At 45.2% G+C, this 23,830-nt stretch overlaps 1 protein-coding gene across 1 annotated transcript in view; it reads right to left on the bottom strand.

Moving 5' to 3' along the window:
- ZNF592 (zinc finger protein 592) overlaps positions 1-23,828 on the bottom strand; it is a 55,480-nt gene extending 31,652 nt beyond the window's left edge. The window contains exons 1-2 of the mRNA XM_003784610.3: positions 23,773-23,828; positions 7,462-7,570 (exon numbers count right to left, since the gene is read on the bottom strand). The gene's annotated coding sequence lies outside the window, so the exon portion shown is untranslated. The remainder of the gene's footprint in view (positions 1-7,461; positions 7,571-23,772) is intronic.
- Between the last annotated feature and the right edge of the window lie 2 nt (positions 23,829-23,830).

A 23,830-nucleotide genomic window follows, 5' to 3' on the forward strand; every position in this document is an offset into this window, starting at 1 on the left:
TCTGTCTCTGTGTGTGTGTATATATATATACTGTATATCTGTCTCTCTGTGTGTGTGTATATATATATACTGTATATCTGTCTCTGTGTGTGTGTGTGTATATATATATGTGGAGAGAGAGAGACAAAAAGAGGGAGAAGGAGGACGGGAACAGAGACAAAAAGACAAAAGGAAAGGAGGAGAGACAGAGAGAGGGAAGTGGAGGGGAAGTGAGGAGTGGAGAAAGGGGGGGAAGGAGGAAAAAGAAAGAGGAAGGTATTCCTTAGCAGAAGCTGAGACCAGAAGAAAGTACTGCAGAGGCCAGCTGGGTGAGGCGGTTCACAACTGCAATCATAGCACTCTGAGAGGCTGAGGCCAGAAGATCCCTTGAGCTCAGGAGTTCCAGACCAACCTAATCAAGAGTGAGACCCCATGTCTACAAAAAGTAGAAAAACTAGCTGAGCATCATGGTAGTTGCCTGTAGTCCAGGAGGCTGAGGCAAGACGATCACTTGAGCCCAGGAATTTGAGGCTGTTGTGAGCTATGATGGTGCCACTGCACTGTACCTGGGGAAACACAGTGAGACCCCTGTCTCAAAAAGAAAGAAAGTACTGTTGAGTTGGTTGCCAGGTAGAGGAACTTCTTTTGTACCAGGAATGGAAGCTGGACAGGAGAAAGACAGAATGAGCAAGCAAGCTGCAGAGTAAGTTGCTGCTCTCAAGATGTGTGGGAGCGTCAGCCTGGATGCTAGCAAGAGCACTCCTTGCAAGAGTGGTAGGGAGAGAAGGGAGCTCAGTGAAACTTCAGGTATATCAAAGGAAGCAGAAAAAAAGGCCCATGTTTCTGGATTCAGAACAAAGGCCCAGACTAGGAATGGTAAAGAGAAAAGAAAAAGAAACTGGGCTTGGCACCTGTAGCTCAGTGGTTACAGAGCCAGCCAGCCACATATACCGGGGCTGGTAGGTTTGAACCTGGCCAAGGCCTGCCAAACAACAATGACAACAACAACAAAAAAATAGCTGGCAGCTGTGGTGGGCGCCTGTAGTCCCACCTACTTGGGAGGCTGAGGCAAGAGAACTGCTTAAGTCCAAGAGTTTGAGATTGCTGTGTGCTATGACACCACAGCACTCTACAGAGGGTGACATTGTGAGACTCTGTCCCCAAAAAAAAAAAAAAAAAAGAATAAGAAACTATAGGCTGGGCATGGTGGTTCACACCTGTAATCTCAGCATTCTGGGAGGCCAAAGCAAGGCAGGTAGATTGCCTAAGTTTGAGACCAGCCTGAGCTAGAGTGAGACCCTGTCTCTAAAAATAGCCAGGTGTTGTGGTGGGCACCTCTAGCCCCAACTACTTGGGAGGCTGAGGCAAGAAGATCACTTGAGCTCAAGAGTTTGAGGTTGCTGTAAGCTATGATGCCACCGCCCTCTACCCAGGGTGACAAAGTCAAGACTCTGTCTCAAAAAGAATATGAAACTGTGGGCCATAGGCACTGGCTTTCACTCCTGTGCTATCAGTAATTACCTGTGTGAGGACCTTGGGGAGGCCTTGGTTTAATATGTAAAATTAAGCAAACATTAAAGATCTCTGAATCCTTAAAACAGACTACGTAAATCTGCCCAAAAGCTCCTTCTCAGACTGTAACAGCTGGGCAAACTAATCTAGAACTAATGGATTTCTTAATAAAAATTAACTCCCAAGGTGAATGGACTCCCTATCATATACATATCACTGCCTCCTCAACACTCATCTACATACATATAGGTCTACATATAGGTCTAAGTGAGTCCCAGGTCATGGATGTTCAGGTCACTGGCCAAGGTTTCATTTCATGAAGTACCTGGTATTCAAACAAGTAACAAAAAATGGCCCAAAGAGACTGAGCAGTATATACAAAAACAGCTGTGTCCTCCTGCTCAGACAGACCAGGCCAAACAAGTCAGCTTTGCATGGAGGACCCTTCTGGTCTGGTCTCTTGCCCAGCTCTCCAGTCACTCCCCAGGACATCCTTCATTCTCTCTCAGATACTCTCAGGCCTCTGTGTCAGCACTCAAGCTGTTCTCCCAGCTTGAACACCTGATACCTGACCACACTGTGGCTCTAAACACAAATCTGCATGAAAACTCCCCAGCCTGAGTTTCAGCTCTAGAGCCATGTCCTTCTGAGTGCTGTGACACCCATGGTCCCCTGCTCTTCTCCTCCTCCACTTTCTCCTGACACCTGGGACTTCCCTCCTCAGTGGGAGCACTCACCACAGTGGGCTGGAATTGTCCCCCTTTACCACAGTTACTGCAGAGAAATGCTCTCTTGCTTGCTGCTTTATAAGCCCCTCCACCAGCACTTACTGAAGTATTCATTTAATGTCATTTCTGCATTCAGATCTCTGTTTGCATGTCTTATGGGCATCTAACGTCTAAAACCTAACTCTTGATTTCCTCCTACAGTCTTCCCCACTTTAGTAAATGACAACTCCACTCTTCCATTTACTTAGGCCAAAACCTATTTCCTTCACATCCTTCATCCAATCCACAAACAAATTCTGTCAACGCTTCAAGATACACCCAATTTGGCCGGGCATGATTACGCCTGTAATCCTAACACTCTGGGAGGCCAAGGCAGGTGGACTGCCCTGAGCTCATGGGTTTAAGACCAGCCTGAGCAAGAGCAAGACTCCGTCTCAAAAAAATAGCCGGGTTTTGTGGCAGGCACCTGAAATCTCAGCTACTTGGGGGCTGAGGCAAGAGGATTGCTTAAGCCCAACAGTTTGAAGTTGCTGTGAGCTACTGAGCTATGACGCCACCACACTCTACTGAGGGTGACAACTGGAAACTCCGTCTCTATCAAAAAAAAAAAAAGATAGACCCAAGTCAAACAATTTCTCACTGACTGGTCTCCTTGTTTCCACTCTTGCCTCTTCTAGTCATTCTCAACATAATAGCCAAAGTATCACTTCTAAAACACAGGTAGGCTGGACACTGTGGCTGGCCCTATAATACAGAGCTTTGGAAGGCCGAGACAGGGGGATCACCTGAAGCCAGAAGTTCAAGACCAGCTTGCGCAACTTAGCAAGACTTCATTTCTACAAGAAAGTTTAAAAATTAGCCAGGCTTGGTATGCATGCCAGCTATTACTGTAGTCCCAGCTACTTGGAAGGCTGAGGCACGAGGACTGTGTGAGCCAAAAAGATTATAACCACAGTGCACCATGACTGTGTCAGTTGTACACCTCCCCTTCCCTGCCACTGCACTTCAGCCTGGGCAACATAGTGAGATCCTGTCTCAAAAAAAAAAAACAAACTGCACATCAGATCATGACCATCTTCTCTTCAAAACCTTTCAATGCCATCCAGTCTCATGCAGACTGAAATCTGGTCTTTCCCACAGCCTGCACGCCAGGCTGACTGACTACTCTTGCTCTCCTGCCTCCCTCTCTCAGCCCATCTACCAGGCCTCCTGACCACTCCCCCAGACCATAGACTCCCAGCTCTGAACCTTTGCTCCTCCCGTTCCCTCTGCTTGGGATGTGCTCCCCCAGTCTCTGTGGTCTCACTTCTTCACTCTTTCAAGTCTTTACTCCAACGTCACCTTGTGAAGACCATTCCATGTGTGACACCAATACCCACCCCACCATCAATCCCTGTCCCTTTATTCTGCTTTATTTTTCTTCCCAGCACTTATTGCCACCTACCATACGTAACTGCTCATTACTTTATTGTCTGTTTATAAGCACCAGTGTGTTTGCTGGAAGGTAATCCACCATTAGTAAGGGGAAACAGTTTGATAAGCTCACTTGTCCAGAACTAAGATAGTTCAGAATAGTCACAGATGGCCAACCAGATTTATTATCAGTCAAACATTTGGCAAATATGCAACCTTTGGAAGGTTTTCCTTTTTTTTTTTTCTTTTTTGAGGTAAAAAAATAAAATGTCTATGTCACCCTTGATAGAGGGCTGTGGCATCACAACTGATGGCAACCTCAAACTCTTGGGCTTAAGCGATTCTCTTGCCTCAGCCTCCCAAGCAGCTGGGACTACAGGCGCCCACCACAATGCCCAGCTATTTTTTTGTTGCAGTTGTCATTGTTGATTTTAACTGGCCCTGGACGGGTTCAAACTCGCCAGCCTCAGTGTGTGTGGCTCGCACTCTACCTACTGAGCTATAAGTGCTGCCAAAGGGTTTTGTTTTTTAAAACTTTTTATAAATAATCATTTAATTAAAAAAAAACCTTTTTATAAATAGAACTTCAGTGGTGATGGAAACTCACCTGCAGGAAGGAGTCTACCCAAAGTAACTCCTGTCTGTGAATCCAGGGCCACTGTATGGGCTGATTAAATTAAATAGTATAGCTATGGGAAATGCCTACTGGCCAGGGTCCCCACTACAGTGTTATCTGTCTTGAGGAGTGTGACATCAGTGGAGAGGGAAGGCCAGCTCTGAGAACCACAAGGAAGAGGAAGGCACAGGGTGACCCTGAGTCTTAAGGGGAAAAAACTCTGTGAATAGACTAAAAAGCACTGAATTATAGATTTTTGAAGGGGCAAACTGCATGCATGTGAACTTATGTGTCCATAAAGCTGTTATAGTTTTCAAAAGATAAAAAGAAAGAAAAAGAGAACTGGAAGGCACTGGGATTATGCAGGGCCGTAAAGCTGACTGAAATAGTGGGGGTCAGACACAGGCAGCAAAGCTGACAGCTCAGACACAGACAAAACTGACAGTGTACTCATTCCTGCTCCTTCTCCGTCCTTCCTATCCATCCTCCTTCATCCTTCTCCAATTAAAAAAAAAGTGATACTATGTAACCTGTGCCCTCTTCACCTTTGCTTATCTGCAAACAGACCTCGGCACTAACTAGGTACCATACTTTGTTAGAAGGGAACAGGACATAGAGATTTGAAAAATGTGGGACAGGACTCCTCTTGTTCATGCACCAACCTGAGGAAATTCTTCCCATTTAACTTTGTAAAAGTATCATCTCACCCCAGATTTAAAGAAGCCAAAAGCCTCAGACCTACTGGGAACCAAACCTTTACTTCCTGAGCGAAAGGTTCAGAGGGCATTACACAAGATCACCCTTTTCCCATCTCTGGTACCCATGTGTTGGTGTGCCAGTCTCATCTAACACAGATAATTTACAGTCCCAAAGATTCCAAAAGTGAAAGGTTTGGGAGACACAGCAACATGCTATTAGTCTTGGGATATCTCTGTGGTGGCTTTAGAGCTGGTGAGTCAGAGGCCAGTAAAGTTTCTCTCCCAGGTCTGCTCTGCTCTTTCACTGCAGTGTGTGTCTGTCTCTCTCTCTCCTCCTTCTCATCCCTTCTCCCTTATTCCTTCCTGCTCCCTAGTATCACACTCCTGCATCTTCCTCTTTTATTCTTTCTCCCTCATCCCCCTTTTCTTTTCTTTTTCTTCTCTCAACAGAGATCTGAATGAGCTCGCTCTCTCTTGCTTTGTCTCACTTTTTTTTGGAGACAGTGTCGTTATGTTGCCCTCAGTAGAGTGCTATGGGGTCACAGCTCATAGCAACCTCGAACTCTTAGGCTTAAGTGATTTTCTTGTCTCAGCCTCCCAAGTAGCTGGGACTACAGGCGCCCACCACAATACCTGGCTATCTACTTTATTTTATTTTTTGTAATTGTTGCTGTTTTAGCTGGCCTGAGCCAGGTTTGAACCCACCAGCCTCGGTGCATGTGGCTGGCACCCTACCTACTGACCTATGGGTGCCGCTTCTGTCACTCTTTTTTAAATTTTTACCTTTTTTTAAGAGGCAGGGTCTTACTATATTGCCTAAGCTGGCCTCAAACCCCTGGGCTCAAGCAATCCTCCCCTCTTGCCTCAGCCACTCCTGACCAGCTAGGACTACAGGCAGGTGACGCAGAGCCCCATAGGTGGGCTCTTTTATCATAACTGCTCAAACTTCAGAGCAATCAGTCTTCTGTAGGAAAGGAGAGATCCAGCCAAGGCAGCTTTTCATCAACAGCTTGACAACAGATCCAATATCCAAGTGTTCTCTGTGTGCCAACTATATGTCCCTGGTGATCCAAGGGAATAACAGAAATAATGTGTCCAAAAGAATAGCCCTATGTGCCTTTCTACCATCAGATACAATGGAACATTAAGATTAAGAGCCTTATCTTTTAAAGACACTTAGTGATATGTGTCTTTCATGATGTCTGAGCAGAAGGAAGAAAGCAGGGAGGGGGATCTATAAATGAAACAAGATCAGCCATGAATTGGTAGCTACTAACTCTGTATCTGGGTGAGGAAGACATAGAGGTTTATCCTTTTTTCTACATTTTTGTAGATTTATCATTTTTTTCCTACATTTTAACATTTCAGCACAATAGGATCCAGCCCTCGGCTAATGGTCCAGTTAGATTACCACCAAGGTCACACTCATTAAGATGGCAATTATTTAAAAACAAAACAAAACAGAAAATACCAAGTGTTGGCTGGGCGCCCATAGCCCAGTGGTTATGGTGCCAGCCACATACATCAAGGCTGGTTTGAAACCAGCCTGAGCCTACTAAACAACAATGACAATTGCAACAAAAAAAAATCTGGGCATTGTGGCAAGTACCTGTATTCCCAGCTACCTGGGAGGCTGAGACAAGAAAATCACTTAAGCTTAAGAGTTTGAGGTTGCTGAGCTGTGACAACACCACAGCACTCTACTGAGGGTGACATAGTAACACTCTGTGTCAAAAAAAAAAAAAAAAGAAAGAAAGAAAATACCAAGTGTTGTGAGAATGTATGGAGAAACTGAAACCTTGTGTATCACTAGTGAGAATGTAACACAGTGCAGCCATTATAGAAAACAAGATAGCACTTCCTCAAAAAAGTAAACACAGAATTACCATATAATCCAGCACTCCACTTTTGGATATAGACTCAAAAGAATTAAAAGCAGGGTCTTGAGAAAGGTGCACATCCAGGTTTATAGCAGCATTATTCACAATACCCAAAGGTGGAAGCAACTCAAGTATTCATCAGTGGAAAAACGAATAAACAAAATGTGGTATACTTACACAGTGGGATGTTATTCAGTCTCAGAAAGGAAGAGACTTCCGACACATGCTACAATATGGATGAACCTTGACGGTACTATCCCTAGTGAAATAAGCTGGATACAAAAGGGCAAATATGGTATGATTTTACTTAAATGAAGTCCCTAGGATAGGCAAGTTCAAGACAGAAAGTAGAATAGTGGTTGACAGAGACAGGGAGTTATTATTTAATGGGTACAGAGTTTCAGTATGGGATGATAAACAGTTCTGGAAAAAGACAGTGGTGATGGCTGCACAATTGTGAATGTACTTAATGTCACTCAACTGTACCTTTAAAAATGGCAAAATCTGTTATAAGTATTTTACTACACACACACACACACACACACACAAAAGAAAACATCCCACCAAGGGATAGAAAAAGTCTCTTATGTCCCTCAGCTCTTTAAGGCCAGCTCAGGTCAGCCTAGATATCATACCTTAGTGAGGTTCTCAAAACAAAGGCGTGGTGAGCGTTGCTGGGGTAGTGGAGTTGTGGAGAAAGGAAAAACTTCTACCTAGGCACATGGTCTAGTGTCCAAACACCACCTAAGGAAAGAAGAAAAATAAAATATATTTGTAATGGGCCTAAGGGTTAAAGTAAGGAAACAGAGTTTTATAAAGTGGCTCGTGCCTATAATCCTAGCACTCTGAGAGGCCAAGACGGGTGGATCATCTGAGCTCAGGAGTTCAAGACCAGTCTGAACAAGAACAAGACTCTGTCTCTAAAAAACAGCCAGGCATTGTGGCAAGGTACCTGTGGTTCCAGCTACCAGGGAGGCTAAGGCAGGTGGATCACTTAGAGCCCAAGAGTTTGAGGTTGCCATGGCACTCTACATAGGGTTAAAAAGTGAGACTATCTCAAAAATAAATTAACCAAAATAAAAACTAATAATAATAATCCAAGTGCAGGTAAAACCCTGAAAAAAATCCCCAAACATAAATTCAAAGTAGGCCACAACTATCATCAAAGACAAAACTTTTCCTTGCCCCAGACCTGCTCTCCTTCCCCTATCATAGCCTGTCAATTCAAAGGATAGACTCTTCAGTATAAATCCCAGTTCTACTACTGACTAGCGACGTGGGGCAAGATTCTTCTCCTCTAGATCTGTTTCCCACATGTAAACAGGCTACAATAGGAATCAAAGGAGTTAACATACATAAAGCTCTTATAGCACTGCTTTTCACATAGCAAATACACCTACTTGTTAAGTATTATACTGCCGACCGCAGTAGTCAGCAAGCTTTCCCTCAAAAGTTCTCTGAGTGTCCAAGCACACTGCTTGTCAGAGCATGCAGAGAGGGCAGAGAGATGCAGGAGTGACGTCTGGATTGCCCCATCACACAGCTCCAGGATGCCCACCAAAGCTGAGGAAGCACAGGCCAGGAAGTGGGGTGGGGACAGGACCAGAGAGCAGGCAAGATGGGGAAACGCACAGTGGGCCCTCAGCTACCTGTACCCATGAATGACAAAATGAGGTCTCATCCCCCAAATTTCTAATTTGGTTCGTTCTCATTCTAATCTTGCATTCTCCCATTTAACTTCACTTTTGTCCTAATTTTGACAGATTAGTATTTAGTCTGGATTCTAAATAGACATATAGACAATATTTAATAGAAAATTTAAGAAGGAAAGGGAGGGAAACCAATTCTACAGAAAGGAAATAAAGAAAACTTTTTTTTTTTTAAGAAAAAAAAGCTCAAGCTATCACCCTGGGTAGAGTGCCATGGTGTCACAGCTCACAACAACCTCAAACTCTTGGGCTTAAGTGATTCTTTTGCCTCAGCCTCCCAAGTAGCTGGGACTATAGGCACCCACCACAACACTCGGCCTTTTTTGTTGTTGTTGCAGTTGTCATTGTTGTTTCAGCTGGCCTAGGCCGGGTTCAAACCCGCCAGCCTACCCACTGAGCTACAGGCGCTGAGCCAGGACCTTCGCATTTCAAAACATAAACCAACAAGCAGACACTGTGCTGCCCAACTGAGGACAAAACCAGGCCAGGCACACTGTGGCTCATGCCTGTAATCCTAGCACTCTGGGAGGCTAAGGTGGGAGGAATGCCTGAGCTCAGGAGTTTGAGACCAGCCTGAGCAAAAGTGAGATCCCATCTCTACTAAAAATAGAAAAACTAGCCAGGCGTTAGGGCAGGCACCTGTAGTCGCAGCTACTTGGGAGGCTGAGACAGGACTGCTTGAGCCCAGGAGTTTGAGGTTGCTGTGAGCTATGATGGTGCCACTGCCCTCTACCCAGAAAGACATAGTGAGATTCTGTCTCAAAAAAAAAAAAGTTCACAGCAACCTTGAACTCTTGGGCTTAAGCAAGTGGCCCAGTGGCCAGCTGTTTTGAGTCTGAAGTCCAATAGTAAGTTCTCCAGGTTAACCTCAATTCCTCTAGCCACTGGATTCTGTCAGATAGTTACCCAGATAGCCTTTCAGATGCAATAACACAGTCTGGCTGCAGAGAGGGGCTGACAAACCCGGCATCAGGCTTCACTGACCCCGGCTGGGTGCTCCTTCTAGGTCACCCTGTTCACATGCTCACACCAGGATACATAGTTAGTAAGACACTATTCCCACCTCACAAGCTACTTACTAGTCAGTGAGCTACAACTGGCACTTAGGCTCCCACCTGCCTCTAAGAACTGAGCCACCCTAGTACTCTGAACCCTGAACTGGAAGGTCAGCTTTCACATTTTAGATTTCCCAATATTGCATCTGACCAACATGCTACTTATATGGCACAAACTACCCTTCAGTTTGGTACTGAGACTTTCACTGTAGCCTTTGCCATAATAATGACATGCCTTAGCAGCTGTAAGATGAAGATTAGAAAACACTATTCTAGAATGCTGTTCTAGATTAGAGGTTCTTCTAAAAGTAGAAAAATTAACAACTATCAGAGCCAAAGAGATCCTGGTAAACCATTAAATTTAAGCCACTCACTGTATAATAAGCACAAAAACTGAGGATCAGAGAGGTGAAGTGATCAAATGAGAAAAGGTACATAAACTGAAAAGAGTTTTTATTACTTTGGAAGATTCCTGCTATTTCTGAAAGGTCATAGAGCCCTGCCCTGGCCTTCCTTCCCATCAGAGCAGCTGAAGTCTCCTATTCACAGTTACCCAAATCCCTCAAATATAGAGGATAAGGTTTATTTAACCCCTAGACCTGGATGCCCATTAGGGACATCTGGGGAGTGATCCTAATGCCCAACCCCAGCTCAAACCAGCCATCAGAAGAATCTCTACAGCAGGGTCCTCAAACTTTTTAAGCAGGGGGCCAGTTCACTGTCCCTCAGACCGTTGGAGGGCCAGACTGTGGGCCCTGGAATGAGTCAGCTGCTAAGCAGGACAGGCAGAAGCAGCAAAAACACCCGGCAGGCTGCATGTGGCCCGTGGGCCGTAGTTTGAGGATGCCTGCTCTACAGGCTGGGACCCTCCCCACACCACCCCACACACTAACTTCATTACAGTTTTTTGTTTGGTTGTTTTTTTGTTTTTTGAGACGGAGTCTCACTCTGTCACCTTGGGTAGAATGCCATGACGTCATCATAGCTCACAGCAACCTCAAACTGTTTGGTTCAAGTGATCCTCCTACCTCAGCCTCTCCAGAAGCTGTGACTATAGGCACCCACCATTGCAATGTCCAACTAGCTTTCCTTTTTTAGTAGAGACAGGGTCTCACTCTTGCTCAGCCTGGTCTCTAACTCCTGAGCTCCAGGTGATCCACCTCCCTCGACCTCCCAGAATGCTGGGATCACAGACATGAGCCACTGTGTGTGCCCCCTGTGCAGTTCTCTAAACACTTTAAGCACTCTCTGGCCTCTAGTGGTTTTGCACCTGCTTTTCCCTCCATCCTGACTACTTTTCCCTCAGATATCTTCATGACTCACTCTTTCATCTCCTTCCGATCTCTGCTCAAATGTTGTTGTCTTCTTTTTTTTTTTTTTTTGAGACAGTCTCATTTTGCCATCCTGGTAAAGTGCTGTGGCATCACAGCTCACAGCAACCTTGAACTCTTGGGCTTAAGCAATTCTCTTGCCTTAGCCTCCCAAGTAGCTGGAGCTACAGGTGCCTGCCACAATGCCCAGCTATTTGTTTTAGAGATGAGGTCTCGCTCTGTCTTCAGCTGGTCTTGAACTCCTGAGCTCATGCAATCCACCTGCCTCGGCTTCCCAGAGTACTAGGATTACAGGCGTGAGCCACCCTAGTCTTGCTCAAATATCTTTTAATCAATGAGATTCCTCTGACTTAAAATAGAAAATCTGACTCCTGATACATGATCCCTGCTTTATTTTTCTTCATACGTCTCATCATCTCTCATACTTTCTATTTTACTTGTTCATCGTCTCTAAACCACACACACTAGAATATGAGCTCCATGGAGGTAAATTCTGTTTACTTTGTCCCCTGCTATCTATATTCTCAGTGCCGAGCACATAGCATGGCTCAAATATTTATTTTAAAAATTAATGGATACATCAGAAACAAATCTCAAAACATGTTTGGTACCAAAAGACCATAAAGATGCTGATCACACCAAAATTTGATCTTGACAAAAAGTTTTTTAAAAGGGGCCAGAAACCTAATGAAACAAAAGCCATTTGCAGATAAGTATTTCCAGTCAATCCAACCCAAATAGGTTTGTGAGCCGAAAACAATTTGTTCAGTGAAACAGATAAAACTACGGAGACAGAAAATAAAGTTGAAAGGCGACTGAAAAAATGGATTTCAGATACCATCCTAGCATATGTTCAGGTTTAGAAGCAAGCCCAAGAACACCAACAGCTAGATTCAGATAGGAAACAGCTTTCAGCGGCCAGAAAGAAGAGAGGCTCCTCTCTTGGACTGCAGTCCACAAGATGCAGGCCCAGCACAGGGCATTACTGCCTGCTCTCCACCAAGTGAACAGACCTGGCAGCCATTAACAGCTTGAGGAGGACTCTTCCTTTCCTCGTCTCCACCTATTCCTATAACCCCACCTACTTTCAAAACTTATTTCAAACTATTGACAATACTTTAGCACTGGAAGCCTTTGTCAAGGCCACCACAGCAGCTGGGGAGCATGCTGCCATCACCAAGTCTCACTTAAGTCACCTGCTACACTGCTCCCAGCTGGGTTAGCTCTTTTCTTACCTCATCGTGCATGTCAAAGATGAGTCTTTCTCAAACTCCATTTTCATCAGGTCGTCAGGTCTGCTGGAAAACCTAAACAATTTCCTACAACCTACTACATTAGGACTAGCCCTCAGGCTCTGTTTTCCAAAACAGCCATGACCCAGGCCTGGAGCGGGTCAACTGACTTTATAGTGCAGCAGCTGCCCTTCATTCACCTCATAGTACCAACCCACGGCCTCCCTACTAGGTGAGATGGGAAAGGCTAGAATAGACTGGGCTAGTCTCTTAACAGCCATCCCTGCTGAAAGCATCCTCCTCACCCTCTCCACATAATCCACACTCCTCTGCCCACCAGATTCCAGCCACACTGCCCTTTCCTGCCACATCCCCACAACACGCACACTCTTACACACACACACATGCTCTCATGCACTTTCAGTCCTCAGTGATATTAACTGTGCACCTACTAGGTGCCTTTTATTCCAGTCACCGTGGACAGTGCAATGAGCAGAGCAAATCAAGTTCCTGCTGGTGTTGAGCTGACAATCCAATGGGAGGAGGGAGACACAGATTCATGATATGCCAGTCCTCCTCAAGCAAGGCTCCTCATATGAAATCAGAAAGGAGAGTGGAGACACTCTCACTCCTGAAGTGAGAAAGCAAGCCTTGGGGAGAAAAGAGGGTAGGCAGAGAAGAAAGTAGAAAAGCCCTGAAGCAGGAGCAGGAACGGGAGACAGGGTGGGAGGCAGATGACAGTAAGCCCCAGACAGGATGTTGCCCCAAGATGGAAGGTTGCAAGAGGACTTGGGGCAGAGGCAGAAACATGCTGACTTATATCGTTAAAGGATCATCTCAGTTTCTGTCATTAGGAAGAATTATAAGGGATTTGTTTTCCTCTTGAATGTTTCCAAATTTTCTAAACTGAGTATGTTTTATTTTCTAAATGGGGGGGGGGAATCCTCAAAACTTAAAGACTCAGCTCAAATTCAACTCTGCCTCAAAACCTCTCTGTCAGTGCTAGCTCACTTGTCCCCCCATCCCCAACCCCCACCCCCCGGACCACCAGAGTGGGCCCCGAGTCAGCATCACACACATGTAGCAACCGATATGTGTGAAAGTTTCTTTAGCTGCCCTCACTTCTCTCCTTCCCTGCAGGACTATTTCCCTTCAGACCCTTTTGCCCCCAAGTGACTGCCTGGGTCCCAGTCTTTCTCTCCAGTGACTTAATTACTAGTAATTAAAGCTACTGTTTGGTGATGATCTACTAAGAGTATGACCTCCCACAGGGGGTATATTTTTTAAAAGGATTCTAGGCTCAGTGTCTTTAACACAGTGGTTACAGTCACGGAAGCTGGAGGGTACAAGTCTGGCCTGGGCCTGCTAAACAATGACAACTACAACCAGAACATAGTCGGGTGTTGTGCGGGGTGCCTTTAGTTCCAGCTCCTCAGGAGGCTGAGGCAAGACACTCACTTAAGCCCAAGAGTTTGAGGTTGCTGTGAGCTGTGATGTCATAGCACTCTACCAAGAGTGACATAGTGTCTCAAAAAAAAAAAAAGAATTCTAAGATGGAAATGTAAAAGCGTTAGGCCCAGAGGAATGGAGGCACTGAGGTTTATATTTTGAGGACGTGGGCTACCTTCACTGAGGTACAGCACTTTGGGAAGCAGTGTCGGGGAAGGGGCAAGTGAAATACTGAGACAAGATTACATAATTGCTACCATCTCGCTCCTCCCAAATGGCCATTGAATCCACTTTGGGCACAAAAGAAAATTCCCCAGAGGTAACTCCAGCCATCTCAGAGGATGACCTGTTTGAGAGTAACCACTACCCTCAGTAAGAAAAGCCCCCTTAAGACACTTCTGTTCTAGAAGCAAAATCGTTCTCTAATTGCTTTCAGTGGGGGAACTCCTTGAGGGCCAAGTTCATCTCACATGATTCTTTTATGCTCCACAGACCATCAGCTTTGAGTTGGGCCCAGGTAGGTCTTCCATAAGCAACTATAGATTACTGGTCAGCACCGTCTAGTTGCAAAAAGGCTCTACAATATTTGAAATAAAAGAAAATATTGTACGCCAGGAGCAGTGGCTCATGCCTGTAATCCTAGCACTCTAGTAGGCCGAGGCAGGTGGACTGCCTGAGCTCATAGGTTTGAGACCAGCCTGTGATAGCAAAACCCTGTCTCTAAAAACAGCCAGAGGTTGTAGCAGGCACCTATAGTCCTAACTGCTCAGGAGACTGAGACAAGAGAATTGTTTGAGCCCAAGAGTTTGAAGTTGCTGTGAGAAGTGATGCCAGGGGACTCTATTAAGAGTGACAAGTGAGACTCTGTCTCAAAAAATAAAAATAAGTAAATAAATAAATGGTAGTGGCTTGGCACCCGTAGCTCAGTGGTTAGGGCATCAGCTACTTACACCAGGGCTGGCTGGTTCAAATCCAGCCTGGGCCTGCTAAAAAACAATGACAACTGCAACAAAAAAGTAGCCGGGTGTTGTGGCAGGCGCCTGTAGTCCCAGCTACTTGGGAGACTGAGGCAAGAGAATTGTTTATGCCCAAGAGTTTGAGGTTGCTATGCGCTGTGATGCCACAGTGCTCTACCGAGGGCAACATAATGAGACTGTGCCTCCAAAATAATAATAATGATGATGATAATAATAATAATAATAGTGTTATGGGTGGGACTGAAGAAAAAGAATGGTAGTATCTGATATTTTTAAGGGCCTAAAGATTTACAACTCTAATGAAGTATTTAGATGGTGAAGTGGCTTTTATACAACCTCAGCCAGTTCCGTTCAGGGTGGAGAGCCTGTCTAATAAGGCAAAGGCAGAGAGCAGACCCTCACCACACAGACCAGAGCCCTGGCTGGGCCAAGCCCAGAAAAAACTGAACAGCTGCTCAGTGGCCACCCCTGGGCTCCCTTTTCCACTGAAAATGCCAAAGCTCTGCCCCAGATGTGTCTCCAGGGCCTAGAGTAGCCCTGGGATAGTTGGCAGTTACAATGGACACCTATCTTCAAAACCTCTTCCTAGGGGCGGCTCCTATGCGAGTAGGGCGCCGGCCCCATATACTGAGGGTGGCAGGTTCCAACCTGGCCCTGGCTAAACTGCAACAACAAAAAAAATAGCTGGTCAGTATGGTAGGCCCAGCTACTTGGGAGGCTGAGACAAGAGAATTGCCTAAGCCCAAGAGCTGGAGGTTGTGCGGCACCTGTGGCTCAAGGAATAGGGCACCGGGGGTGGTGAGTAAAATCCAGCCCCAGCCAAAAAAAAAAAGAGCTGGAGGTTGCTATGAGCTGTGATGCCATAGCATTCTACTGAGTGCAACAAAATGAGACTGTCTCTTAAACAAATTAAAAAAAACCTCTCCCTAAGGCAGTGATTTCCAACTGTGTGTCATGAAAGGATCTTAGGTATGCTGCATTAAAGATCATTAATTAAATTATTTTCAAAACAAGTTCAAAGCACACTAAGTATATTCTCTCTTTTACTTTTTTATTTTTTTTTTATCAACATAATTTAAGTGTGCTACAGAAGTTTAACTGTAGGTTCAAGCATGCCATGAGATAAAAAAGGTTGAAAAAACCTGCCCTATGGCCTTGCTCTATCCTTCGGTTTGCTAAAGGAACACCTTCAACTTCAGGAAGTGAACTGGCAGAAAAGAGTAGAATGTTATAAACTGCAGCAAACCAGGGGAATAAAAGTGTAGCCAGAGTCCACTACACTGGCTCACGTTCAGCTCCAACTTGCCAAGAAAAATGTGGGTAAAATGTTCCTATATCCAAAGACTAGATGTAAGAAAGAAGCAGCCCCTACTTCATTCTCAGAATTGGCTGAGCCCCCCAAAGGAGGGAAATCCCAGGAAAACACCTGAGGCTCACAGATGGGAATGCCAGTCCTTTGATCCCCCGGTTGGAACACCAAAGGTTCTAGCAGTGCCCCCCACCCATGGGTATCTGGAGACTGGGCCCCATGCTGCACTCCACACCAGAAAAGGAGTGAAAGACCCAACAAATGGTGCTAGGAACCAATTGCACTCTCCTGGAAGGACGCAGCCCTGGCCCTCTGAATTCACAGACTACAAAGGTGCTCGCCTAATTCATCTGTTTGAAACACAGCTAACAAAAGCATCTTCCTCCGAAAGTGATCAAGGAAAAGGTGGCCAAAATCACACTTCTACTCCAGGGACATGGTTCTAGGCACTTTGAATTTTTGTCTTAGGGCATTCTACATTTGTCACTAAAATGAAAACAGATTTACAGGTTATTTGTTAGTCTCTGCTTTATAAGCCTTTACAAAATCCAAATGAAAGGAAGAAAATATAAAGAATAAGGTTGGCTATGCATGGTGGCTTGCATCTGCAATCCCAGCACATTGGGAGGGCAAAATGTGAGAAGACTGCTGGCTCTACACACACACACACAAAAAGAAAATTAGCTAGGCATGCTTATGGTACACACCTATAGTCCCACCACTCAGGAGGCAGAGGCTGGAAGATCACATGAGCCAAACAGTTGGAGGTTGTAATGAGCTATGACCAGGCCACTGCCCCCTAACATGAGTAACAGAGTGAGATCCTACCTCAAAATTAAATTCAATTTAACTTTAATTTAAAAAAAAAAGTAAATTAAAATTCCACCACTTGAAGATAAGGTGATGAACTGTGATTTTATGATGAAAAGCAAATCTATTCCAAGTTAGACCTGGGGTATAAATAGGTGTTGCACCCATGGATTTTTGTGAAAGACCCTTAATGCTACATCTGGACAACCTAAAAAATTTCAGGCTGGGCATGATGGTACACATGTATCATACCAGCTAGAGGCTAAGGCAGGAAGATCACTTGTGCCCAGAGGTTCAAGAGAACACAGCAAGACCCTGCCTCAAAAAACCCAAAAAGATTCAGTTAAAAATAAATAAATAAGGGCCTGGTGCGGTGGCTTATACCTGTAATACCAGCACTCTCGGAGGCTAGGTGGGTGGATTGCCTGAGCTCACAGGTTTGAGACCAGTATGAGCAAGTGCCACATCCCCATCTCTAAATACAGCCAGGAGTTGCAGCTGGCGCCTGTAGTCCCAGCTTTTTGGGAGGCTGAGGCACGAGAATCACTTGAGCCCAAGAGTTTGAGGTTGCTGTGAGCTGTGACGTCACATCACTTTACTGAGGGCAACAAGTGGAACTCTGTCTCAAAATATAAAAATAGGGCAGGCGCAGTGGCTCACTCCTATAATCCTAGCACTCTGGGAGGCTGAGGCAGGTGGATAGCTTGAGCTCATGAGTTCAAGACCAGCTGAGCAAAAGTGAGATTCCTGTCTCTACTAAAAATAGAAAAACTGAGCGAAGAGGACTGCTTGAGCCCAAGAGTTGGAGGTTGTTGTGAGCTAAGATGCCACAGTCCTCTACCCAGGGCAACAGCCTGAGACTCTGTCTCCAAATAAATAAATACAAAAATAAATGTAAAAATTTTAAAAACTTTTTAAAGAAAAGTTTCAGAATTTCTAAGGGGGCCCTAATAAACCTAGAGCTCTCAAAAACAAACAGCTGAAGTTGCACAGACTCTATCCCGCACACATACTGATGTGAGACCAGAGTTAATCTGTCTGCAGACACACATGCTCCTTTTCTTCACTCCTTGTGGTAGTCTTTACACAATCAGTCACACATCCTTTTCATCCCCTGGTGTGTGTTAATGAGAGAAAGGGGTCACCTTGATACAACACTTTCAGAAAGAAATGGAGAAAGTAAGGGGCTTAGCCAAAGTCACATAGTGTGCAGAGGACAGCCCCTAAGTGCTGACAGCTTTAAGGAATGACTCTCGTGAAATCAAACTCAAAAGGTATTCATTAACTTTTCTTTGGGCCATAAAAAGGATCAGATGTGTCATTTCAACACACACACACTTCCCTGCTGTCAAATAAAAGCAAATGGTTGGATAAAGTAGCACTCTACTTCTCTAAAAACATCTCTCAAAAGTAATTAGCTAATGGCTATCACATCCCTATGCCTCTTGAGCACCTGACAGGGAGGGCACTAAAGCAGGTGCCCACAAACAGAGACACAAATGAACAAAAGCACTTAGAACCCTCTCCTAGTCAAGATGTTTCTATAATATTTTTGTAAGAAAAGGTTCAAATAAAGTTACATATAATGATAGGGAAAGCAATAAAGATCTAACAAATACCAAAATATTAAAATGTTAATAGTTGCTCTAGGTTGCAGGATTTGTGAGTTTTATTTTCTTTGTACACCTATTTGTATTTCCTAAATTTTCTACATAAATACGTATTTCTTGTAGTATTTTTAGAATTTTACAAGAAAAATAAGTCACAATCTAGTTTAGTCTACTTAGATTCAAAACTCTAGAGGGTCTACCACTCTTCCCAGATTTGCAAAAGCAGACAGAAATGTAAGACAAAGTTCAAATCTCAGGAAGATTCCAATCCAAGGAGAAAGCTCACCACAACCAGCCTGAGTTGAAGCCAGGAATTCTTGAATTTCTTTTCTATCTCCCTTGTGTCGGAAAGACAGAGATTTTGAAGCAGTCTCTCGTTCACATACAATCACAAACTCCCTATACCCTCTGAAAGTTTGCAGACCTCTGCTCCCACCCGAACAACTTCCAATGGGTCTCCCCACAACACTGCTCAGCCACAAAATTACCCAAACCACTTAGAATCTGCACACCTTTGCCATTAACCTAATTCTATGAAACCTCTTTTTCTGATATTTCCAAGTTACTCTTTCTCTACCTCGAGTTTCACAAACATAGAATCCTACCTAAATGACACAGAATTATTCATTCCATCAATTAATAATCATTGTTGACTATACTAAACAGTACTTGAGAAAAGATTATGTAGAATTCATTTTCAAGGAGCCTGAGAGAAACAAACAGGAATTGAGGAGCAAGTGTTTGTTAGTAAGTCCCAATCCTAACCAGAAACAGGGAAGCAATGGCCAGAGGACCAAGACATCTGTCATTCTGTAATTTCATTTCTCGTGGTCAGTTAATACACTAAGTTTATTCATCGACCTCTTCCAAGTTTGATTTGAGTCAGTATCTGAGCCCAATCAGCTCTGAGAGCTCCACAAAACTGAATTTCTGGTCTATAAAGCTGAGAAACAGATTCCAAAGCATAATGATCCACCGTCCACCCTTCCCTGCCGGAAATAAAGCTGCCCCAAGATGACATCTAGCTCTACTCTCTAACACCCACCGTGAGAGGCATTTACTGCCGTATCTAATACTCACTGGTAGCACTCCCACGGGCAGTAGTTCCCAACCTTTTCAGCACTAGGGACCAGTTCCCTGGGTGACAATTTTTCCATGAACCTGGGAGAGGGGGAGTTCAGGATTCAAATGTATTACATCTCCACCTCAGATCATCAGGAAGTAGGCTGTCATAGGAGGCACAGCCTAGATTCTCCCAAGCAGGCTACAGTCAGGTACACATTTCTAATGTCTCTCCTGACCTGGCAAGTGATCATCCACCAGTCACAGTCTTCAAGCTTACAGAATAAAACCCAAACTCTTTGACTTGCCTTTCTTAGCCCCAATATAGGTTCTCAGCCTCACCCCCAGACAACAGAGCCACTTTCACATTTACAACTCTAATTACAATGTCCTTTGCCCAGTCTTATTTGCCTGTAAAACTCCTATTCTTTCTCTAAAGCCTGGTTCAAAAGTCACCTCCTCTCCCTCCCCAAAACCTTACCCTTCTTACCCAGGCATTTAGTTCTTACTGCTCCCAACAGCTCTTTAACCACAGCTGAATTCGTGAATTTAAGTACACTGTAGCTCTTTTGGGGGGGTGGGGGGGTGAGGCAGAGTCTCACTCTGTTGCTCTGGGTAGAGTGCTGTGGTAGAGGATGCTCTAAGCATCCTCAAATTCTTGTGCTCAGGAGATCCTCCTGAGTAGCTAGGACTACAGGTGCCCACCACAATGCCTGGCTAATTTTTCTGTTTTTATTATGGATGGGGTTTCACTTTTTCTCAGGCTGGTCTTGAACTCCTGAGCTCAAGCAATCTACCTGCTTTGGCCTCCCAGAGTGCTAGGATTACAGCCACTGTGCCCAGCCTGTAGCTCATTCTTTAAAATATCGGACATGTCCAGAATACTCTGATCTCCCGAAGTAAAGGAACTCACTAGATGTCCTGCAAGTTCTAACACAGTGTAAACAAGAAATGGAAAACCAATGTTGAATGATTGATCATATGGAACACTCCATTAGTTATTAACAGAAAATAGAAGGATGCTGGGCACAGTGGCTCACACCTGTAATCCTAACACCCTGGGAGGCTCACGTGGCAGGATCACCTGCAGTGGGGAGTTAGAAATCAGCCTAAGCAAGAGTAAGACCCCTTCTTTACCAAAAATAGAAAAATTAGTAGGCATGGTGGAGCACCCCTGTAGTCCCAGGACTCAGAAGCTGAGGCAAGAAAATGGCTTGAACCCAGGACTTTGAGGTTGCAGTTAGCTACAATGACACCACTGCAGTCTAGTGGGGATGAAGAGTGGGACCCTGTCTAAAAAAAAAAAAAAAGTAAAAAGAGAGAGAGAGAGAGAGAGAGAGAGAGAAAAAACAAGATAGGATACAAAATTCAAGAATGTAAATTTCATCCAAAATGACTACAATGTGGCTGAGAGGCAACATGGATATTTCAAATATTTAAAAATAACTGCAATTAACATTTAAATAAGTGCTAAACCATTTACATGGCTTAATTCAATCTGTACAACTCTATGAGGTAGGTACTTTCACCTACATTTAAGATTAGGTAATTGAGGCACAAAAGAGATTAAGTAACTCAAGATCTTGAGTTAGAAAGTAGCAGAATCAAAATGCAAACTTTGGTGGTCTGACTCCAGATCCAATGGGCTCTGGAATCAGGCAGTCCTGGGCTTGAATCTAGGGTATGTTATTAATGTGACTGGTTAAATTATCAACCCCTTCTACGCTTGTTTCCTTGTAAAATGGGTATGATAAACTCTTCATCTTAGGGTATATTCAGGATTAAGTTAAATATAATAATGTATGCAAGAGTCTTTAAAATTAGGTATCCCACCTGGTAGGTATTCCATAAATGCTAATTCAGTTTCCTCTTCCTAAAAGTTTGGTCAGGCAGACTCACAGAGGAAAAGGTCTCCCCCACACTGCTTGAGGCTTTTCCAAACATACCAGGTAGTTGGGCCACTCAGAGAAAGCCAAGCCTAACCTCCTTATCTCAAAGTCCATTCCCTCCACAGTGGCCAGATACCTTTTAAAATGTAAATGTCATCATAGCATTCCTTCAAACCTTTGAAAGGTTCCTAATTACACTGGAGACACAATCTAAACTAAGGAGGGTACACATTCTGCCTTCAAGGCCCAGAGATCAGACTTGGCCCAGGTCTTCATTGACTAATCCCGCTCCCTACCCCCTCCAAGCCCCAGGGGCCTCTTCACTTCCTCCAACTTGCTAGAGTCTGCTCTACACATGGTTAACTCTTAACCCTCCTTCAGGTCTCTAACCTAAATGTCACTTCCTCAGGGAAGCCTTCCTGAGCTCCTAACTCAAATTAATTTCCTACCCCTCTCTTCATCTTTCTTTCCTTATATTCACTTCCTTTTGAAATTATTAGTTTACCACTTCCTTCAAAGTTTTATTTGCAACCAGCACTCCAGGAGGCTGAGACTGGAGGATTACTTGAGCTCAGGAGTTTGAGGTTACAGTAGTCTATGATTATGCCACTGCACTCTAGTCAGGGTGACAGAGTGAAACCCTATCTCAAAATAAACAACAAAAAAGTTTTATTTGAAAGACTTCTTTTGGCTGGGAAGGTGGCTCAGGCCTGTAATTCCAGCACTCTGGGAGGCCACAGCAGGAGAATCTCTTGAGAGCAGGAGTTTGAGACCAGTCTGAGCAGGAGCCAGACTCCATCTCTAAAAGAAAACAAAGATTTTTTAAAGAGTAAAAAAAATTAAAAATTTAAAAAGAAAAACTCCTTAGGAAGCCTTCCCAAGCCGCCCCAATGTAAATTCAACCCCTACCCCTGATATTTCAGATTCTCCTTTCCCGTCTTTTCTCCTCAGCTCTTAGAAGTTTTTAATAGACTATATTTTCATTATTTATTTTTTGCTCTCCCCTGACACGAGCAATTATTTTTGCTTGCTTTGTTCACTGCATCTAGAGCAGTGGTTCTCAACCTTCCAGCCCTTTAATACAGTTCCTGTGGGTCGTGACCCACAGGTTGTGAACCGCTGATCTAGAGCCAATGCCTGACACATACTTGTTGACAAATATTTATTGTTGAATACATTTTTAATTATCAGACTCTTCCTATAAGCTAAGACCTCCACAACCTAAAATATGGTGTGTTGCTGCTTCAGCACCTAGCTCTGTGCCAGGCACATAATAAATGCTCAGTAAAAAATGACTAAATGAATCAAAGCCATAACCCATGGAAAATGTGGAAAACAGTGAAAATCGATGCACCACCACCATGCTTCCTCCTCTTTTGCTGTGTAACATGCTTGTGAAGTTGAAGAAACAAACCCATGAAATCCTACTAAGCACCCACCAGGTCAGGCAACTGTCGACATCCTCTGTGACATCACATGTACATGGGACACAAATACAAACGTGCAAAGGGTAGGCCAAATACCTCAAGTTGCCTTCCGCCTGCCCCTACCAAGTCCTTTTCTTATCCTCCAAGTTCTCTTCTACCGCCAGTCCCATGTTTTGCTAGTCTTGGATGCCAAACATGCTTCCCTGGATGGGCCTGTGGATTTATCCCAATCCAGGACTTTTAATGTTGCCTCCAGCCTACTCAAAAATGGTTAAAAATCCCTGAACAGCTCCAATAATCCTGCGTTTCTCAGGAACAGGCATACCTAAAGTCAGACGGACCCCTCCCCCTCACAAACGCTGATCCAAGGCCAGCAGGCCATCTGTCCAGCAGACGCTCCCCTGTCCTGTCTCGGGTCACACTGAGCCTTTTACCCACTGGCTGACAGGAAGAACCGCTGAGGAGAGACAATTTCCACCCTAACCAACGGGCCTGGTCACCCCCTGAGGACCCCAACTCCAGAGCAGGAATATCAGCATGCTCCAAGAGAAACCTTCACCCGGGCGTGGGGGCGCGCGGGGTGGGGTGGTGGGGTGAGGGGTGGGGACCGAGGGTTGCCCAAGAAGGTCGTCCCGCGAAGTGTCTAACCCCATGACGGCGCCAGCTCTTCAGGCGGCGGGGACAGTCAGGCTGACAGGCCGTCCCAGCAGGGAGAAGTAGCACCGTTATCCGTACCCGGGCTGGGGGCCGCTGGCTGTCGCCGAGGGCGGCTGCCCGTCCCAACCCGTGCGGAGAGGACAGCAGCGTGCCCAGCTGGCCTGGGAGCCGCGGGTGGCGGCGGCGGAAGGGCTCGGCGGACGGGGGCGGGGTGGGGTGGCGGACTGGGCCCGCCAGGCGGCGGTCGGGGGAAGCGGCTGCCGCCTCTGGCGGCGGGCAGGGTCCTCCAGGTTGCAGGGCCCGGCCGCGCCACGGGCGCGGGCTCCAGATGGGTCCTGGCTCTGCTCATCCTGGGCCCAGGCTAGGGCTGTCCCCGCTGCAGCCCGGGCCCGCAAGCCCCGCCCGGCCCGGCCCGCTGGGGGCGCTTACCTGGCGGCGGTGGCAGCTGCAGGCCCCGGGCTCGTCTGTGCGCGTCCCGAGCGCCGGC

Source organism: Otolemur garnettii, unplaced genomic scaffold, assembly GCF_000181295.1.
Source record: "Otolemur garnettii isolate 467f Iridium unplaced genomic scaffold, OtoGar3 scaffold00011, whole genome shotgun sequence".
NCBI lineage: Eukaryota > Metazoa > Chordata > Mammalia > Primates > Galagidae > Otolemur > Otolemur garnettii.